The sequence below is a fragment of the Lactuca saligna genome, chromosome 1 (assembly GCF_052625555.1).
Source record: "Lactuca saligna cultivar CGN05327 chromosome 1, ASM5262555v1, whole genome shotgun sequence".
Classification (NCBI taxonomy): domain Eukaryota; kingdom Viridiplantae; phylum Streptophyta; class Magnoliopsida; order Asterales; family Asteraceae; genus Lactuca; species Lactuca saligna.
In genome coordinates this window covers 61,139,818-61,160,062 of record NC_136417.1, presented here as the reverse complement: position 1 = coordinate 61,160,062, position 20,245 = coordinate 61,139,818, and positions in this window count along the sequence as shown.

Below are 20,245 nucleotides of genomic sequence, written 5' to 3'. Positions count from 1 at the left end.
TCCAGGTGACATTGGATTAAGTATGGGTGGTGAGTTGTTATAATCACACATTAATGAAAATGACTAGCTTACAACTAAACAAACGAACCCTATGGCGTCGTCTGTACTACTCACCTAATTAAACCACCCTGACTTCCCATAGCCCCACCACCTAGGAAGAAAAGTGGGTGCGATGCCCTCGTTAATTCCATGAGTCGTTCAAGGCTATCGTGAATGCGAAAGGCCCTTGGCTCGGCTCGCATTTGACTTCTCGACTTTACTAGCAGTACCAAAGGACCCTTGGGGCCCAACAGCACAAAAGCTATTGAAATTCCTTTTACACGGTATTAGGTCGTATAAGACCCAATAACATGTAAGCGTGTTTCCTTCGGGCCTAAAGATCATGTCATTGGGCTAGCTAGGCCCATCAAGCACGATTTGAAACTTTCGAGCCCAAAGATGGTGTATCGACATCTGGTGAATTCCCACGTGTGTATTGACTTCCCGTAATTTTCGCGTGTGTATTGAAGTATCGTCGTGTATTGATTTTTGATTCGTTATTGATTCGAGACCAAATCAATTCGTTTGGTAACGATTTTGGTGTTGACGGTGTATTATATTTCGCCAGTAGTGGTGGTCCTAGTATTTTATCATAAAGGATTTATTGTTTAAAACATTAGAATTTTTCCTTTTGCAGCCCCTTCTTGGATAAATTTACACTCTTAACCCTTTATATAAAAGAATTTCCATTTTAGTCCTTAAACCATTTTTCTTGACACTTTAGGATCAAAACTTGTTGAAAAGGTATTTTTCAACTCAAATTTACTTGAAAAACAGTTTTAGTCCCTCAAAATGAAGTTTTCTCGGTTGAAACCTCTATTTTTGCAATTTTTACAATTTTGACCCAAAATGGAAAATTTTTGCATCTTTGGTCCCTTTTAAATTTGAAAAGTATTTTTAACCCTTGAAATGGAGTTGTTACACTAGTAGTCCCCTGTTTTACAGAAAAGTGCAGTTTCAGCCCCTCTAAATTCAAAATCTCGCAATTTGGGCTTTATTGGGCCGAAAAGTTCATTTTTGGCCCATTATGTTTAAAAATTCACATTTTAATCCTTCAAAAGAGTAAATTTTCAGAAAATACATTTTTGAAACTGTTTTGACTCATCTCAACCCTCAGAATTTGTATTTTGTCGTTTTAGGCCCTTTAGTTTTATATTTTTAGCATTTTGAGCCCAAATATGGGTTTTAAGCCCAAAGATGTTCATATTAACCAACTTGGTTATTTTTATAGAACTGATTTGTGTGAAATAACATATGTTATACTTATTTCATTCAACACATTGTAGATCTTGGTTTTTAAGCTCTTTTTGACTAGAACCAACACCACAATCACATAAGAACATATATATAAGCATAGAAATCACACAAAGCATACATATACTCATAGATCTACACATTTTCTTGTATCCCCCCCCCCCCCCCCCACAAAACTTATAAAAACTGAAAAATAGGGGGTATGAAGCTCACCTTGAGTTGTGGTTTTGATTTGAAGAAGAAAAGGAAGAAAGTAAGGTGATTTACGGCCCTAGCAACACCTTGATGAGGATCTCGAATTTGAGGTGATTCTAGATGATGATTTTTGTGAAGAATCCTCCTTGCAAAGTCCTTGAATCTCAAAAATATGGAGGAGGTATGGGAGAGTTTTCTTGAGAGAAAAGTGAGTGAAAGGTGTGTGTGTGTGCTTGAACTCGGCCGAGAGCAAGAGAGAGAGGGAGAAAAGGAAGTGCTTGCATAGGGAGATGAGATTGCATGGATGTTTGAAGTGCAAAAGCTTAGATATCCTTCATACAATAATGAGGTGGAAAGCAAAGTCAACTCTCCCTTTTTACATGGGCTTGGACCGAGAATTAGAGAGGAAGAGGAAGCAATTTGGGCCTTGTATGCTTAAGCCTTTTTCATGGTTATGTTAAGTGATGTTTGGTCCAAATAACCATAAATATGATTCTTATAACCTATTAGGGCTACATTAGGTTAAATATGGCCCAAAATGGTTCATATAATTAATTTATTTCATTCTAGGCCCAATATGGCCCAAAATGTTGAAATAAATGGAAGTGGGTCCAATTAGAGCCCAATTTAAGAGTTCTAAGCCCAAGATGGTCAAATTGGAAGCTTATTGGTCTATTGAGCCCAATAAGGAAGTCCTAGTCCAAAATGGACCTAAACAAGAACTTCTAGGGTTTCCAATTGCTTATTGACTATTTGTAATGCTTGTATGGTGTATTTGATTGAAATTTTGTTGTCATAGAGTAAACATCATACATGCTCTTATATTTTTGAATTCATAATTTGACTTAAGTATTGTAGTTACAAGGCACAAAAATTCCTGATTGTGAGAAAATCAAATTAATAAGAACAAGAAACATACCTTGAAGATTGTTATTGCGAACAACATTGAATACTTCTTTAATCTTTTGGCAGCTAACACCATAAACGCCATGCCTCTGATGGTTCACACACAAGCTAGCAATAAAAATTATGATGAAGGGAGGAGTAGGATTTTTGGCCAGATCTTCTTAAAGGGAAGGGAGTGTTGAATTTCTGAAAGGTGTGGCCCTTTATATAACTGAGGTAAATTGGTGCTAAATCTATGGTTTAAGGAGGAAACCCTTATCCCATTTCTTGGTGACCAAGCTACCCATTCCCCTCTTCCAAGGGGCTTGGGTGAAAACTCCTTAGTCATGCCCAAGTGATTTTCATCCATCTCATCCAATAGGGTCCATGGGCTTCTTTCCTTAAATTTCAATAACTAACCAAACATACCCTGCACTTATAATTAATCCAATTAATCCCAAAATTAATTTCATTTAATTTTAAATTAATTATTAATTAAATATTACTACTTCTAATTAAAATATCATTCTCATAAAATATTAACAAATTATATGTTTCAATTTATTATTCAAATAATAAATTAACCATCTCTTCAAAAAAATCCTGTCCAATTGCTAGGTTTGAGGGCAACCAAAAAGGACTGTGCTACCATCATTTCAATTTTATACACCTAATCAAACACAAGTGATATTTTGGACTCATTACATGTATTATTGAATTAGGTTTAGTATACATTAATTCAAAATTAATTAGATAGAATTGTGAGGCTTGTTAATACCTTTGTGTGTATATAAAGATCATTGACACCAAATTTAGAATGAAGAAGTTATGATTGTTTGAAGCTGGAATGGAATACGTGAAACTTGGCTATGAAAGAAGGTCACCATGGCATGGTGAGTTATGTAACCCAAGCCCATAAAATTAAGTTTTCCATTGTATTTAAAGGTAATGTCTATGTGGTTTAGGTCATTTTGTAGCCCCCGTCACGTCTGAGAACTCCTTAGGAGTAAAACCTAGCCTCCTTTATCTGTTGTGAGCTTATCCTCTCTGTTTGAACATCTTCTGTTGCATGTTTTGGGTGTTTTGGTGAATGAAGAAAGAAAGGTGGTGTTTGAGAGTTTGAAGCTTTAAGATCCTTGTATTCTCTATACTTTTGGATTTGGGTAAGTCATATGATCCTTGCGTTATTGTGTTTCGCCATTGGATCTAACTGTATTTAGAGTTTTAGTGCTTTATTTGATATTTTAGTTCCTTATATGATTTGACATATGGAGTTTGGACAACTCTTTGATCCATGGGTGGTGTTGTACTGTAGATCTGATGTGTTGATGGAGTAGTGAGTGCTTAAGGGCTCTCTTTAATCTATACATGAAAATAGTGGGATATTGGACTTTTTAAGAAATGAGGGTTTTAGATCTAGTTGATTTGGGATGTTTAAATGGATCATGGATCCTTCTCATGGAGCATTTGGATCACTTGGAACTCAGTAGAGTACTTAGGGTTAATGGAGCATGTAATAAAGGAACGTTCAAGTGTCAAAGGAACGAATTGGACAAAAGGGAGTTTGGAGTACCTAGAAGAGGTATGGAGTACTTGGCAGCGATATAAGGAAACGAGGGGACCTTGTTCCGCCATCTGTTCAAGGGTTAGGCCAAGAAGGATGTTGTTGTCAAAAGGACACCCCTTCTTGCACCAAACTACTCCCTCATAATCCATGGGGTAGCTCTCTTGTGCCACAAGGTACTCCTGTTGCACCATTGAGTATATTGTTGTGCCATGCATGTTGTTGTTGCGCGAAGTTGGTGATGTTGCTTTAGCTTAGAAGTTCTTACACCACACTTGAAGCCTGTTGCGCCATCCTTGCACATGTTGCACTATTATGGTGCTGATGGGTTTTGGTCATAAGAACATCCTATGTGCTCATACAAACCCTAATGCTTGGAGCTAGGTTTCTCTATTGTACATGCAAGTTATCCAAGACTATAAACCCTAGATCTAACATATGATAATCAATATAACATATAATTATGGTTTAGATCATACCTTGATTGTTATGTAGCAATAACAATCTCAATTCCTCCTTGTATTGACTTTAGAAAGCTTAGAGTCACAAATGTCACTCCTCTAATGGTTCACAAACACCATAAGCAAGAGGATGAAGAGGATAGCGGATGGAGGCTGCCCAAAAACGTGTGAAACCCTAGAACAAAGCTTAGCCACGTTTTTGGTCCTTAAGGGGTCTATATATAGTGAGGCTATTAGGGTTATCTAACAAGGAAACCCTAATTTGGATGCTTAAGCCCTAAGCAACCCATGGACTCCTTTCCTTAAGGCCTTGGACGATTTCCCCATGGGTTTCCCCATAGAATTCGTCCACTCCTCAATACAAGACAATCCATGGCCCAAATTGCAATTATCTTATAATTACAATTCCAGTCCCTTAAGTTTAATTAATCTCTTTCAGTCACAAAAATTATTACCAATTAATTATTGACTAATATTAATTAAACAATATGATTTCTCCTTTAATATATTATTCTCATAATATATTAATAAATCATATTTAATCCTTTCTCTCCATAATTCATCCTATCAAGTTGCTTTGGTGAATGCAACCCAAAAGGACCATGCACCATCGGGTCAAGTACATACCAAAATAGTTATGGACTTAGACAGTAATCCAACAGTCTCCCACTTGAATAAGTCTAATAACTATTCTGCGTATGACTTCAGATCTTGATCTGCAATCGTAGCTTTCCAAAGCTGCTGTCAACTCTGATCATATCAGATACACGTGTCCTTATATAAGTGATCATATATTCCTCCATTCTAGATATCGTATAAGATATGATTTCTAATCATTCTCTTTGTACTATTTCTCGACTTCCGATTTATGACGACTGACTAATTAAACAAATCAAATTAGCCCTAGCCCGGACAAGCATTTACGTTTGTCATCACTAAACCATCGAGGGGCTCAAAGATATCGCTTTTATCCTACTTGGGATAAAAGGAACGGATAAAATTTGATTCATTGCTCGCTTGTACTCGCTCACCGAATCACACACAACAATATGTTTTATGACACCAAGTTACTGGTGTGTTTACATATTATCAATGTGCAACCGATTTGCAAGATACAACTCACACATCTCGGTTTCAAGAATATAAGATGTTATCGTCTCACCAAGCACTTGTGATACAATTCATGATGTAACAGCCCGGATTTCCAGGTATCTTTAATTTCACATTTTTGGTATTTTGTGAGGGGACTCGGCGAGCTGGAGGTCGAACTCGCCGAGTCGGGTCGCGGTTTTGGATGAAAGTTCACGTCTGGACTCGGCGAGTCCAAGGGATGGACTCGGCGAGTCCGCGCTGCTTAATGAAACCCTAATTTTCCGGTCCTAAGCCCTATTTAAAGGACCTTATGGCCCTTCATTGCGGCCACCTTGAGCCTTGAGTGCACCAAAGCAGCTAAGAGTCCTTGTGAGTGAGATAAGAGGCTATTTGTTCACCAATTTGTGTGTTGTTGCAAGAAAGGAAGGAGAAGATCAAGTTAGAAGAGTTGTGGAGCTTGGATCTGCTTCTATTTCATCAAGGGAAACTTCTTGAGGTAACTTTTAGAGCTAATCTTCGTGTTTTGGTTGATATGTCAAATCTAGGGTTTCTTCTTTCCTTATTTGACTTGGATTTGAAGTGTGAAAGGTCCCATAGAGATATGGAACCTAGATCTGAACCTTAGCAGGTCCAGAAGGCCCCAAATGATATGCTTTATGTCCATTCTTTTGAGTTGGAAACTAGGGTTGCCATATTAGAGGTTATTTCCCCAAAAAGAGCCTTGTAAGTGTTGCATGGCGGCCAAGACTGAGACTTTACGTGATAAATGAGCTTAGGAAGGCCAGATCTATGTGTGTATGGAACGGATCTGACTGCAGAAGCAAGTTTTAGCTGATGCATGGCATGGACTCGCCGAGTCTGAAGAATAGACTTGACGAGTAGCTTGAAGATTGTCCTTAAAACCACCCAGTCAGTAGTCCTGCCGAGTTATGGGTGACTCAGTGAGTCACAGAGAGTTAGAGAGGGATTGATAGGTGGATCGAGTCGAGTTGGGACTCACCAAGTTGTCCTTGCGACTCGGCGAGTTGAGTCACGGTGGCGCCGTGATTCATGACCAGGTGGAACTCGTCGAGTCAGGGGAGTACTCAACGTGTCAAGGGGAAATCCTTGCGAGTTGGTTAAAACGCGTAGACTCGCCGAGTCGCTCTAGTGCACTCGCCGAGTCCGGTCAAATTGACCATCGACTGTTGACTAGAGTTGACCAGTGTTGACTTGTTAAGGATGGTCAACCTTAGTGGTACAAGTATTAATTATAGATATATGATGTTATTGGGGGACTATAGCTCGGGGGTTCGAGCACGAGTGATTTCCAGGGTTCGCAAGTTATCAAGATATACGAGGTGAGTCTTCTCACTATATTGTACCCGGAAGGGTTTGACTGTGTGACCGGAAGGTCGGATATGCTATGAGATATATGTGTTATGTGTGATAAGTTATACGTTATATGTGCCATGTATGATATGCTTGATATGGGCCGGAAGGCGAATATGTTATGAGCCAGAAGGCGTTGTAAAATGGACCGTAAGGTTGACGTGGGTCGGACCGGAAGGTTTACCCAGTCGGGACGGAAGTCCCCTGAGACACATGGACCGGAAGGTCAGGGCCTGGAAAGGCATATGTGCGTAGGTTGTATCTTGGGGTACTCACTAAGCATTTATGCTTACGGTTGTTGTGTTATGTGTTTCAGGTACTAGCGAGGACCGTGGGAAGGCGTCGGCGTGATCGTACACACACTCGGGGAAAACTATTTTGTGATCTTTGTTATGTAATCGGTTGTGACAATATTGTTTACATTGGAACTTAAATTATTACTCGATGTTTTTGATGATTGTAAAAATGAAATAAAATTGGTTTAAAATGTACGTCGTTACAAGTTGGTATCAGAGCCTTGGTTTGACGGATTCGGGTACACCTTCGGGCGTAACTGAACTCAAACCGTGGATTTGAGAAAATTTTAATTAATAAATCAATAAAGATTGATAAGTGATTTTGAAACAACCAAAGAAGAAGGAGTGTGTACGGTCAGCCAGCGCCCGAACGGTAAAGTCCCCAAAATACTCTTACAATATGTGTTATGAGATATGATATGATATGATACGCATGCTAGTAGACTAGGTATACATATTAGGACTAGAGTGGCCGGATTTTGTGATGCCTTAGTCTAGGGAAACCTGCTTCTATGAGGTGCTTTGAGAGCGAGTGGGTAACTAGTGCATGGCAAGAATAGAGTACTCAGGATTCGGGGTTTAGGGAGGAGGACTTTGGGTGAATAATGAAGCGATGTAGTTGGTAGTATTGGGCCCGTACTACTAAAGACATCGGGTCAGTGGGCAGCCCAAGTAAGAATCCCTGGGTATTGGAGACTGAGTAGGACTGCGTTATCGAGTACGATTATGCCCGATAGAGTCACTGATATTTTTATGTTGTATTTCAGAGACATCATGGTTGGACCACGCCACAGACCTGGTACGAGTAGTGTGACTGATGAGGAGCTTCGTCAGATGATTCATGAGGAGGTAGCTGCAGCGATCCGGGCTGAGATTCCGGAGATGTTTAGGTCTATTAAGATCATGCTGATGGAGACATTTGATGAGCGGTACGCCGCGTTGACTGAGGCCGCCGCCGCTGCAGCTACCGCAGCTGTGGCCGCTGCCAGACCATAGGGAGGTGACTCGTTGCTGTTCCGGGTGTTCAGCAACACGAAGCCACCGGAGTTTGACGGGACGCAGGATCCGATCGCTGCGATGAGATGGATTGCTGATATCGAGGGATGCTTCTACACTTGTTCATGTCCGGAGCATCTGAGGGTACGGTTCGCCTTGAACCAGCTCCGTCTGGCAGCAAAAGATTGGTGGATGTTCGTGACGGCGAACTTAACTCTGGCAGAGGTCTCAGCTGTGACTTGGGAGAGGTTTACTGCTATGTTCAGAGGCGAGTACATTCCCCAGGTGGAGAGGGAACGGTTGGTTCAGGAGTTCTTGACCCTCAAGCAGGTAATGATTCTATCACGATGATCACGCAGAAGTTTCATGAGAGGGCGATGTTCTGCCCCGAGCAGGTGTCCACGGAGCAGGCTCAGATGAGTCGGTATTTGGGAGTGCTGAGGAGGGATATCCGGGAGTTCGTATCGAGCTCGTCATATCAGACTTTTGTTGAGCTTCAGGCGAATGCCAGGAAGCGTGAGATCGAGTTGGAGACCCAGGCCAAGGAGGAGGCCGAGTCTCAACGAGTGGATCGGCGGCTGGCTCAGTCTCAGCCGGAAGCGGACCAAGTCCACCGATTCGAGATCCGGAGGTCTGAAGGGCCGCACTTGCGGAAAGTGAGGCAAGGGTCATGAGGGGGCATGTCGATCGGGTGCTTTCTACAAGTTTTGCAAGGAGGGGCACATTGCTAGGGATTGCCCCAAGGGATTCATGGTTTGATTTCATTGCAACCAGACTGGACATCGGAAGGCCGAGTGCCCCCAGCTTCACCAGGGATCTACGCCTGCTGCCAGGGTTACCGAGATTCGGCCAGTGAAGGCCGAGGCTCCGAAGGGTCGTGGGAGAGCTTTCCAGTTGACAGCGGAGGAGGTCCGCACGGTGCCTGACGTCGTAGCCGGTATGTATTCTTTTATTTACCTTTATACTGAGATATTGTGCTTATATTATGATATGCGTAGGTACTTTTCTTGTAAATTATGTGCCTGCTTTGGTGTTGTTTGACTTGGGTGCGAGTCGGTCTTTTGTATTGTTGGCTTTTAGCCAGCACATCAGTATTGATCGGGAGGTGATGAGTCGACCCCTGTGAGTTTCTATAGCAAATGAGAAAGCGGTATACGCCACTGAGGTGATTCGAGGATGCGTGCTCGAGAAATTTGGGGTTGAGTTCCCTATAGACTTGGTTCCTATAGCTATGGGGGATGTCTGCGTTATTGTGGGCATGGACTGGTTGAGTAAGTTTGGAGCAGTCATTGACTGCGAGAGATAGCTGGTGACGATTCGAGACCCTAGTGGGGGAGTGATTACGGTTTATGGTGAAGGGACTCGGTGTGGGTCGGCATTTTGTTCGGCTGCCAGGGCAAGGCATAGTTTGCAGCAGGGCTGTAATGGATTCATAGCCTACGTGATGGATACTCGAGTGGCCGCGGGGAGGCCCAATTCGATTGATGATGTTCCTGTTGTATGCAAGTTTTTGGATGTGTTCCCCGAAGAGTTACCGGGTGTGCCTCCGGAGAGGCAAGTGGAGTTTCGTATCGATTTGGTTCCGGGAGCGGCGCCCATCGCCAAGGCGCCTTATCGTCTCGCTCCACCGGAAATGCAGGAGTTATCCTCGCAGCTTCAGGAGCTGTTGGGAAAGGGATTCATTCGACTGAGTAACTCACCTTGGGGAGCACCGATTTTGTTCGTCAAGAAAAGGGAGGTTCACACCGGATGTGTATCGATTATCGGGAGTTGAACAAGTTGACGGTTAAGAAACGGTATCCGTTACCTAGGATCGACGATCTGTTCGATCAGTTGCAGGGGGCATCTTGGTTCTCCAAAATTGACTTGAGGTCGGGGTATCATCCGATGAGGGTTCGAGAGGAAGATATCCAGAAGACTGCTTTCAGAACTTGTTATGGACATTATGAGTTTGTGGTGATGCCTTTTGGGCTCACCAATGCCCCGGTCGTGTTCATGGATCTTATGAACCGGGTGTGCCGGCCGATGCTGGATCGGTCGGTGATCGTATTCATTGATGATATTTTGGTGTATTCAAGGTCTAGGGATCAGCATGAGGAACATTTGAGGGAGATTCTTGGGGTTCTGAGATCGGAAAGACTGTATGCCAAGTTCTCCAAGTGTGATTTCTGGTTACGAGAGGTCCAGTTCCTCGGGCATCTTGTTAACCAGAAAGGGATATTGGTCGACCCGGCCAAGATTGAGGTGGGAGGTGCCGAGATCGCCCACTGAGATCAGGAGTTTCCTGGGTTTGGCTGGATATTATCGCAGGTTTATCAAGGACTTCTCCAAGATTGTCGTGCCACTTACTAGGATGACCCGGAAGGGTGTTACGTTTTCATGGGGACCGGAGCAGCAGTCCTCATTCGAGACGCTTCGTCATAAATTGTGCGAGGCTCTGGTGCTTGCACTCCCGGAAGGGATGGAGGATTTTGTGGTGTACTGTGATGCCTCTATATCGGGTTTGGGGGCGGTGCTTATGCAAAGAGGTCATGTGATAGCGTATGCTTCGAGGCAGTTGAAGCCTCATGAGATGAGATATCCCACCCATGATCTGGAGTTGGGGGCTGTGGTTTTCGCCCTCAAAATCTGGCGACACTATTTGTATGGGGTTCGGTGTACGATATACACGGATCATAAGAGCTTGAAGTACTTGATGGATCAGCCCAATCTGAATATGCAACAGAGGAGGTGGTTGGATGTGGTGAAGGATTACGATTGTGACATCCTGTACCACCCGGGCAAGGCTAATGTGGTAGCCGATGCGTTGAGCCGTAGGGCAGAAAGCGCCCCGATCCGAGATATTTGTATGAGATTGACGGTATTGACCCCGATTTTTTATATTATTCGAGGAGCTCAGGCCGAGGCTGCGAAGCCAGAACATCAGAAGAGGGAACGGGTTGTAGGTCAGGTATCAGGATTCGTCACGGATGGTCGAGGGCTTATGACTTTTCAGGGTCGGATTTGGGTACCGTTTGTGGGTGGTGCACATACTATTTTGATGGAGGAAGCACATCGATCGAAATTCTCAATTCATCCCGGTGCTACGAAAATGTATTTAGATCTAAGGAAGGAGTACTGGTGGCCCTGTATGAAAAGGGATGTCGCTTGGTTTGTCGAGAGGTGCTTGACTTGTCGGCAGGTCAAGGTCGAGCACCAGCGACCGCACAGTAAGCTGCAACCGCTAGATATTCCCGAATGGAAGTGGGAACAAATTACTATGGATTTCATCACCAAGTTGTCGCAGACTGCGAGGGGAGTCGATGCGATTTGGGTGATCATGGATAGATTGACGAAGAGCGCTCATTTACTAGCCATCAGTGAGAGCTCTTCTGCGGAGAAGTTGGCGGAGTTATATGTGAGGAGGTAGTATCGCGGCATGGGGTGCCGATCTCGATTATTTCAGACCGTGATGTGCGTTTCACTTCCAGGTTCTGGAAGAAGTTTCATGAGGATTTGGGTACTAGACTGCATTTTAGTACCGCATATCATCCCCAGACAGACGGTCAGAGTGAGCGGACGATTTAGACGCTCGAGGACATGCTTCGAGCATGTGTGTTGGATTTCGGAGGGAGCTGGGATACCTATCTACCTTTAGCAGAGTTTTCGTATAACAACAGCCATCATTCGAGCATTGGTATGCCACCCTTTGAGTTGTTGTATGGGTGGAGGTGTCGCACCCCCATCTGTTGGGGTGAGGTAGGGCAGCGAGTTATGGGTAGTACGGAGATCGTACTCCAGACGACCGAGCAGATTCAGCTGGTCAGGCAGAGGTTGTTGACCGCTCAGAGCCGACAGAAGAGTTATGCAGACAGACGCCGGTCCGAGCTTGAGTTTTAGGTCGCTGATCTTGTACTCCTGAAGGTCTCTCCTTGGAAAGGAGTGATTCGATTCAGGAAGAGGGGCAAGTTGGGGCCCCGATATATTGGTCCTTTCCATGTGATCACGAGGGTGGGCCGAGTAGCCTACCGTTTAGACTTGCCAGCAGAGTTGGGGCAGATCCACGACACTTTCCATGTGTTGTAGTTGAGGAAGTGTATAGCCGACGAATCGACAGTGGTTCCATTAGGGGATATTCAGGTAGATGCGAGCCTGAATTAAGCTGAGAGACCAGGAGCCATCCGAGATCGGAAGATCAAGGTTTTGAGGAACAAGGAGGTACCCCTGGTGTTGGTTCAGTGGCAACATCGGAAGGGATCAAAGATGACCTGGGAGCCGAAGCGTGAGATGTGTGGGCAGCATCCAGAGCTATTTGCAGAGCGAGACTTCGAGGGCGAAGTCTTGTTCTATTGGGGGAGAATTGTAACAGCCCGGATTTCCAGGTATCTTTAATTTCACATTTTTGGTATTTTGTGAGGGGACTCGACGAGTTGGAGGTCGAACTCGCCGAGTCGGGTCACGGTTTTATACGAAGGTTCGCGTCTGGACTCGGCGAGTCCAAGGGATGGACTCGGCGAGTCCGCACTGCTTAATGAAACCCTAATTTTCTGGTCTTAAGCGCTATTTAAAGGACCTTATGGCCCTTCATTGCGGCCACCTTGAGCCTTGAGTGCACCAAAGCAGCTAAGAGTCCTTGTGAGTGAGATAAGAGGCTATTTGCTCACCAATTTGTGTGTTGTTGCAAGAAAGGAAGGAGAAGATCAAGTTAGAAGAGTTGGGGAGCTTGGATCTACTTCTATTTCATCAAGGGAAGCTTCTTGAGGTAACTTTCAGAGCTAATCTTCGTGTTTTGGTTGATATGTCAAATCTAGGGTTTCTTCTTGCCTTATTTGACTTGGATTTTAAGTGTGAAAGGTCCCATGGAGATATGGAACCTAGATCTGGACCTTAACAGGTCCAGAAGGCCCCAAATGATATGCTTTATGTCCATTCTTTTTGAGTTGGAAACTAGGGTTGCCATATTAGAGGTTATTTCCCCAAAAAGAGCCTTGTAAGTGTTGCATGGCAGCCAAGACTGAGACTTTACGTGATAAATGAGCTTGGGAATGCCAGATCTATGTGTCTATGGAACGGATCTGACCGCAGAAGCAAGTTTTAGCTGATGCATGGCATGGATTCGCTGAGTCTGAAGAACAGACTCGACGAGTAGCTTGAAGATTGTCCTTAAAACCACCCAGTCAGTAGTCCTGCCGAGTTATGGGTGACTCAGTGAGTCACAGAGAGTTAGAGAGGGATTGACAGGTGGACCGAGTCGAGTTGGGACTCGCCGAGTTGTCCTTGCGACTCGGCGAGTTGAGTCGCGGTGGCCTCGTGATTCATGACCAGGTGGAACTCGTCGAGTCAGGGGAGTACTCGACGTGTCAAGGGGAAATCCTTGCGAGTTGGTGAAAACGCGTAGACTCGCCGAGTCGCTCTAGTGCACTCGCCGAGTCTGGTCAAATTGACCATCGACTGTTGACTAGAGTTGACCAGTGTTGACTTGTTAAGGATGGTCAACCTTAGTGGTACAAGTATTAATTATAGATATATGATGTTATAGGAGGACTACAGCTCGGGGGTTCGAGCACGAGTGATTTTCAGGGTTCGCAAGTTATCGAGATATACGAGGTGAGTCTTCTCACTATATTGTACCCGAAGGGTTTGACTGTGTGACCGGAAGGTCAGATATGCTATGAGATATATGTGTTATGTGTGATAAGTTATTCGTTATATGTGCCATGTATGATATGCTTGATATGGGCCGGAAGGCATTATATTATGGGCCGGAAGGCGAATATGTTATGGGCCGGAAGGCGTAGTAAAATGGACCGTAAGGTTGACGTGGGTCGGACCGGAAGGTTTACCCAGTCGGGACGGAAGTCCCCTGAGACACATGGACTGGAAGGTCAGGGTCTGGAAAGGCGTATGTGCGTAGGTTGTATCTTGGGGAACTCACTAAGCATTTATGCTTACGGTTGTTGTGTTATGTGTTTCAGGTACTAGCGAGGACCGTGGGAAGGCGCCAGCGTGATCGTACACACACTCGGGGAAAACTATTTTGTGATCTTTGTTATGTAATCGGTCGTGACAATATTGTTTACATTGGAACTTAAATTATTACTCGATGTTTTTGATGATTGTAAAAATGAAAAAAAAAATTGGTTTAAAATTTACGTCGTTACACATGATGTGATCCAAGTGAGCGTGGGTTTAATCAAATGCTCAAATCATATTCATAAGCACTCATGAAAGTTGCAGCAAACATTTGCTTTGTCTAATACTCTTTTAGACATTCACACACCAATTTATGACAGTCTTCATTCATACCTACTTCCAACATATGAACGACTGTGGCCCGTTCGAATAATTTGACTATTCTTAACCAATTAAATTATTCAGGAAGTCAAAACATGCAAAGTGAAACACAATAATAATACTAATCTCATATGGCCTCAAACCTTTGAGTATAAATAAAACACCTTTTATTTATCACCATATCTATTACTCATTATTTGTGGTTTCGGGTAATCAACTTCTTACTTAAATTATTACACTTGTCCCATGCTCTCTAGCATGCACACAATGTTTACCTATGGTTCTTACTTTGTGAAATAGATCAAATTGGACACATTTCCAATCATTCTCATTTCACTACCCCTAATCCTTTTTATAAATGTAAGAATATCAATTCTTGGCACTTATAGAATATGCTAGATTCTAACATTTTATGCAACGATCCTTTTGTAATATCACTGCACCAAAGTCACAAAGACTATTGCCAATGAAATTACAAAGTCCTCTATTGGAAATTGTTACAAGACAATTCGTTAAATATGATGTCTCTCACTCAAAGTACATTCCTTTGAACATTTTGCATAAAAGTTTCTAATCTAGACATAGATTTTCAATATTCAATTCCCAACATGGACACGTTTCCATATTTTCCATATGACAACTCATTCTTAATAGAATCTTATCTATTCGTAATAATGTCGATATGGTCCATCTAACATGGAAACATTTCCATATTTTCCAATACTATACTTCCAACTACTCACAAGCGATCAATCCTCGGCGAACTTTGGATTGTCCTTTGATAGTTGTTTAATCATTTTGGTCAAAAACCGATTCTAGTCCTTTTTCCCTCTAAATGCGCTAAACATTTGGAAAATTTTAGAATGGTCAAATATTATAGCATTTGTAATCGATCCTGTACTCGAAGCGTATGGGACACGATGCAAAATGTCTTACATAAAGATTTGATACTTTATCAATCTTTTGCCATAATGTTTTATTTGCTATGTTCTCAAAATTCGAGTTGTGAAGAGGAATGCCATAATCATAATCGAAATTTTAAGAACACACTATGTACTTTTGACTAAATTTATTAATATTCCACAACCTAAGCCTTTAGATTTAAAATGAAGCATAATATTCTCTCCCTTAATTATAGCAAAACAACTATTCCATCCTTACAACTTTGCAAAGAATGACTCTTGTTTTCTATAATTAATATTGCCAACTTGTAATACTTTCCTTAATAATCATACAATCATAACATTTATGCTCCCACTATCATGATGGTTATTATAAAACATAACACTTATGCTCCCACTAGCTTCGACATGTATTCATAAACATCTTAACATTCAGAAAAACAATACTTATTGAATTTCTTAAGTCCATGTTTCTAATACTTAGTGCTTTGATAATCTTTTATCAAAGCTTCTTGAACTTATACACTTTTGCCTTAGATAGTTCATATGTGTGTCTAAACAATTAAGACTAATTGCCAAACCTCACAACTCAAATCATGGAAAGGGATACCGTAACCATAATAGAATTTGAGAATGCAATTTTACAATCACTATCTTTTTAAAATCTTTCTTAGTGAAAGCATTTCCTCACAATCATTTTCATGAAGGAGGAAATCTTATGACACATAGATTTAAACGGTGTATGTGTTCCTATCCATGTGAATTTGTTAAAACCAAAGTTTACAACAAATTCAAACTCATATGGACCGAACTTTCTTAATCTTGCTTTCTTGCCTTATGGTAGCACAGCTGCCCAGCATGTCTTCCAAGTAGTTAAGCAGCTCACCTTTTCCTATCAATGTACATTTCATTGATTAAGGTGCCTTGCCTTTTCTATGTTCAAGATGAGAACTCATAGGACTCACATGCACAATTAACTCAATTGGAACAACACAGAAACAAAATAATGTCAACACAATAGGTTGTAAACCTCAACTCGTGTGCTAGTGATGATTGATAAGGTTTATTTGATTTGTTCTTGAAACTTTTCAAGACCATTAAGACTCCCACTGACTCCTTGACATATAAGATTCTATTGTCAATAAACATTTCTTGACAAACAAATATTCAAGAGTTAGTGTAGTTTTTATCAAAACACTTCATAAATTAGTCCTAGTTGGTCTTTGTCTTATCCAAAACATCACAACTTTCCACATTTGATGAATGTTATAAACCTTCTTAATACTTTTCACTCATTGTCACAATCTTAACTTTAAGACTTATTGTTGGAACGAAGTATGATTGACCTTTTGATTTAACCATTTCTTCAATTCTTGATTCATCTTCTTAAACATACAATTGTACTAAGACTCACTTAGAGGATCAATTGAGATATGGTTCTTAATAATTAAGACCTATCATAAAGCATAAAAGGTACTCTCCCTTCTTTTTAGAATGGAGAAACTTTTATCTTTCTGCCTACTTGATTCTTCTTATTCGTGCTGCTATTGATTTAAACTTTTTCAATCAATTCATAATTACACTTAATCTTATAAGTATAATCATATTTAATAAACCTTTAGTAAATCATGACGAATATCTTTGTTATTCTTGTGGTGGACTTTGATCAACACACAACTTTGTGTGCTCGATCACCTAGTCCTTTCACTTGACACTTTGTCAACGAATTAGTCTAATTTCCAAATATGAAATTTCTCATTCATCATGCAACCAAGTTGCGTGATTCCAAATTTCTGTCCAATTGAAATTTGGGCGATGAGAAACTCTCCCTATTTGGTAAATTCTTGACATTTACATAAATAACATAAACAAGAATCATATCCATTCGTTGTAGAAATATGCAAACATCAATTTTCATAACGATTTCATTACTAGGAAATAAACAAATAAATAAATAAGTCAAACCAAAATTTATTTTATTTATAAAAATAGCGGAAAACATTTGTCCTTACAATGCAAAATCCATTGAAAACTATGTAAAAGAAAATTTCTAACAACTCTATCATAACTATCTAAGCTAAAAATCTAATCTTCAAGTTCATGCGATCGAGAACCATTTCTTTGTGATTAGACTCATCTTGCTCTTTCATCAAGCTTTATTTCTTTTCACCGATCCTACAAAACATTCAAATGCAATCTTATCACATCATGTATTAAGAATCAACGAATAGGAACTTAATTTAGATAGTGGATTTTACCTGAAGCATAACCATACTCTTTGACTCTCCCATCTTTGGAATCTTCAAGCTCTTGGGGCAGATTTCTATCCAACGCCCTTTCTTTTGGCAGCAAACGTAGGTTGGTTCTCCTAGAACGTCCTTGGAAGCATGGTCGGTTGACTTTCTCAACAAATACGCTCCATTGCTTCGCCAAATCATTTCTGATTCAGCAGGAATGAGCATGTAAGTTAGGTCAATGAGGTTGTCGTCATGATCCATCATATAATACTTTCTTTTGAACTCATTATATGATTCAGGAAGTGACTGCAAAACTCAATTCACAGCCAACTCATTCAGGAATGACACACCCAACATTATCAACCTATCAATGTGTGATTTCATTCCTAGAACGTGGGCACACACGAGTTTACCATCTTCATGTTTCATTTCCAATAGGGCTTTAGTGATATTGAACCTTTCAATTCTTCGATCTTGTGGGTTAGGGAGAACAATTGGAGGAGGAGGAGGAAGTGAAGCATGATTTCTTGTTCCTTGATCGAATTGTGGAATATCTGTTGGATTAATGTCTAAGTCCATAACTATAATTGGTAAGACTTGACCCGACTCGGCATGGTCCATTTGGGTTGCATGGCATCATGCACTTGGATAGACTATAATGAGAGAAATAAGACACTTACGATTATTAATATATTATAAGTTCTAGTATATTAATAATAAGAATAATGAGATTATTTAATTAGTATTGATCAAGAATTAATCTAGTATTAATTAAGTGATCAAAAGTAGACTAATTAAATATATGGGTTGATTGTGTAAATCATTCATTCTTATATATGTGGGCTTGTGATCCAAGATTCCTTATGTTGGACTAAGTCCATGGGGTGACCCATGGATACTCCATGGAGGTTAAAACCCATGGAGCATAAGGAATGGGTAAAGTCATGAGTTACATGGTGTAACCCTAATAGCCACCATATAAAAGAAACCCATGGCTCAAGAAATCGTGACTATGACACTAACACTATGTGTATGTATGAGGGCTACACGATTTCATGAAGTGTTCTAATTTCTCTCTAAGTTATTCCAAGTGCTTATGGTGTTGTGTGAACCATTTGAGGTGTCACACTTGGGGCACTAAGCACTCAAGCTTCATGAAGACAAGCACTATCAAAGAGGTATGTATTCTATCTTGTTATATCCATTATTTTGTATGCTAGATTAGGATAATACCTTGGATGTTCATATTTGCATGTATAATAGAGAAAACATAGATCCAAGGTATTTAGGGTTGCATGTACACTTAGGAGTGTTAGAATGCTCAAAACCCAACAGTGGTATCAGAGCCTAGGCTTGTTTTCTTGTTATACCTGCAATAGAAGCTGAAAAATCGAGTTTTGATGCTGTCAGCCCAGCTGACTCGCCGAGTCCATGAAGGGACTCGACGAGTCCAAGGCAAAATGCATCCAACTCGCCGAGTTGTGTTCATGCACTCGACGAGTTGGACCCCAGACAGCATATCTTCGAGGTTTTTGGCTAGAAATGGACTAGGAACATTACCCTAAGTTGTTTTGAACTTATAAACTTGTTTTTAAATGTGGTAATGTTCATGCTAATCCATTTTCAAGATAATTGTCAATAGATTCATGTTTTGTATTAGTTTAAAGGTTAGACTAATTACATGAAAAAGTTTGATTTGAATTATCTTGTTCTTATGAGTTGCTTAGATTAATAGGAAAGTTGAGTGAAAAAGTTGTTTTCAATCCAAATTAATCTAAGAGTTGAGTATAAAATGTGTTTGTGTAACTTATCCTTAAGTTACATGAAGAGTCACATTAAAGACTCATAAAACTCATAAAGTTGGCAAAGGTTACAAAAAAAATGAAGAGTCTTGTCCTTAAGTTATGGAGGTTCAAGAGTCACTTCATTAATAAATAAATAAATAAAATATGTAACCTTAATTAATTCCATAAGTTATAAAATAAAGAAAAGATTAATTCTTTATTAGTTTAAAGTCTTCCATAATTTGTCCACAAGTTATGGAACTTGAAGAGTTTTTGGATTAAAACTACTTTAAATACATAAGTTATGGAATTAATTAGTTTTGAATAGTTTCAAAACTTGCCCTCAAGTTTTGGAATTTGTAAAGTTTTCTCTTATGAATACTTTAATTCCAAGTTAGCCCTTAGAATTTTAAAATTTAAAATTCAACCCTTATACTTTATAATATTATAAGTTAATAATATTTATATGTATAAGAGTAAAGTCGGTCTTACCGCTAGTACGCCTCATTCACGAAGCCGGTCTATAAGGTGGGTATAAGGTTGTTGCCTATAAAATGGCAATTTAATAGGTGTTCACTCTCACCCACCGCTCGCTTGACTGGTGGAGGGTCGTTAGCCGGACGGGTTTGACATGACTATAATTCTCCCTTCATTAAAAGTATTAATGATAAATACTAAGTAACTAAACTTTTAATAATACCCAATCTTAGTTACTTAGAAAAATGTGAATAAGGTGCTAATCCATGAAATTACACTTTGCACTTTGTTTAAGTCGGTTAGTGGAGCGTGTGTGGTTAACCGGCACACTAACTCGTATTTAACAAGGTAGGAAAAGGGTAACTTAATGTTTATCATAGTATCGATGGAGCGTGTGTGGTTAACCGGCACATCGATTG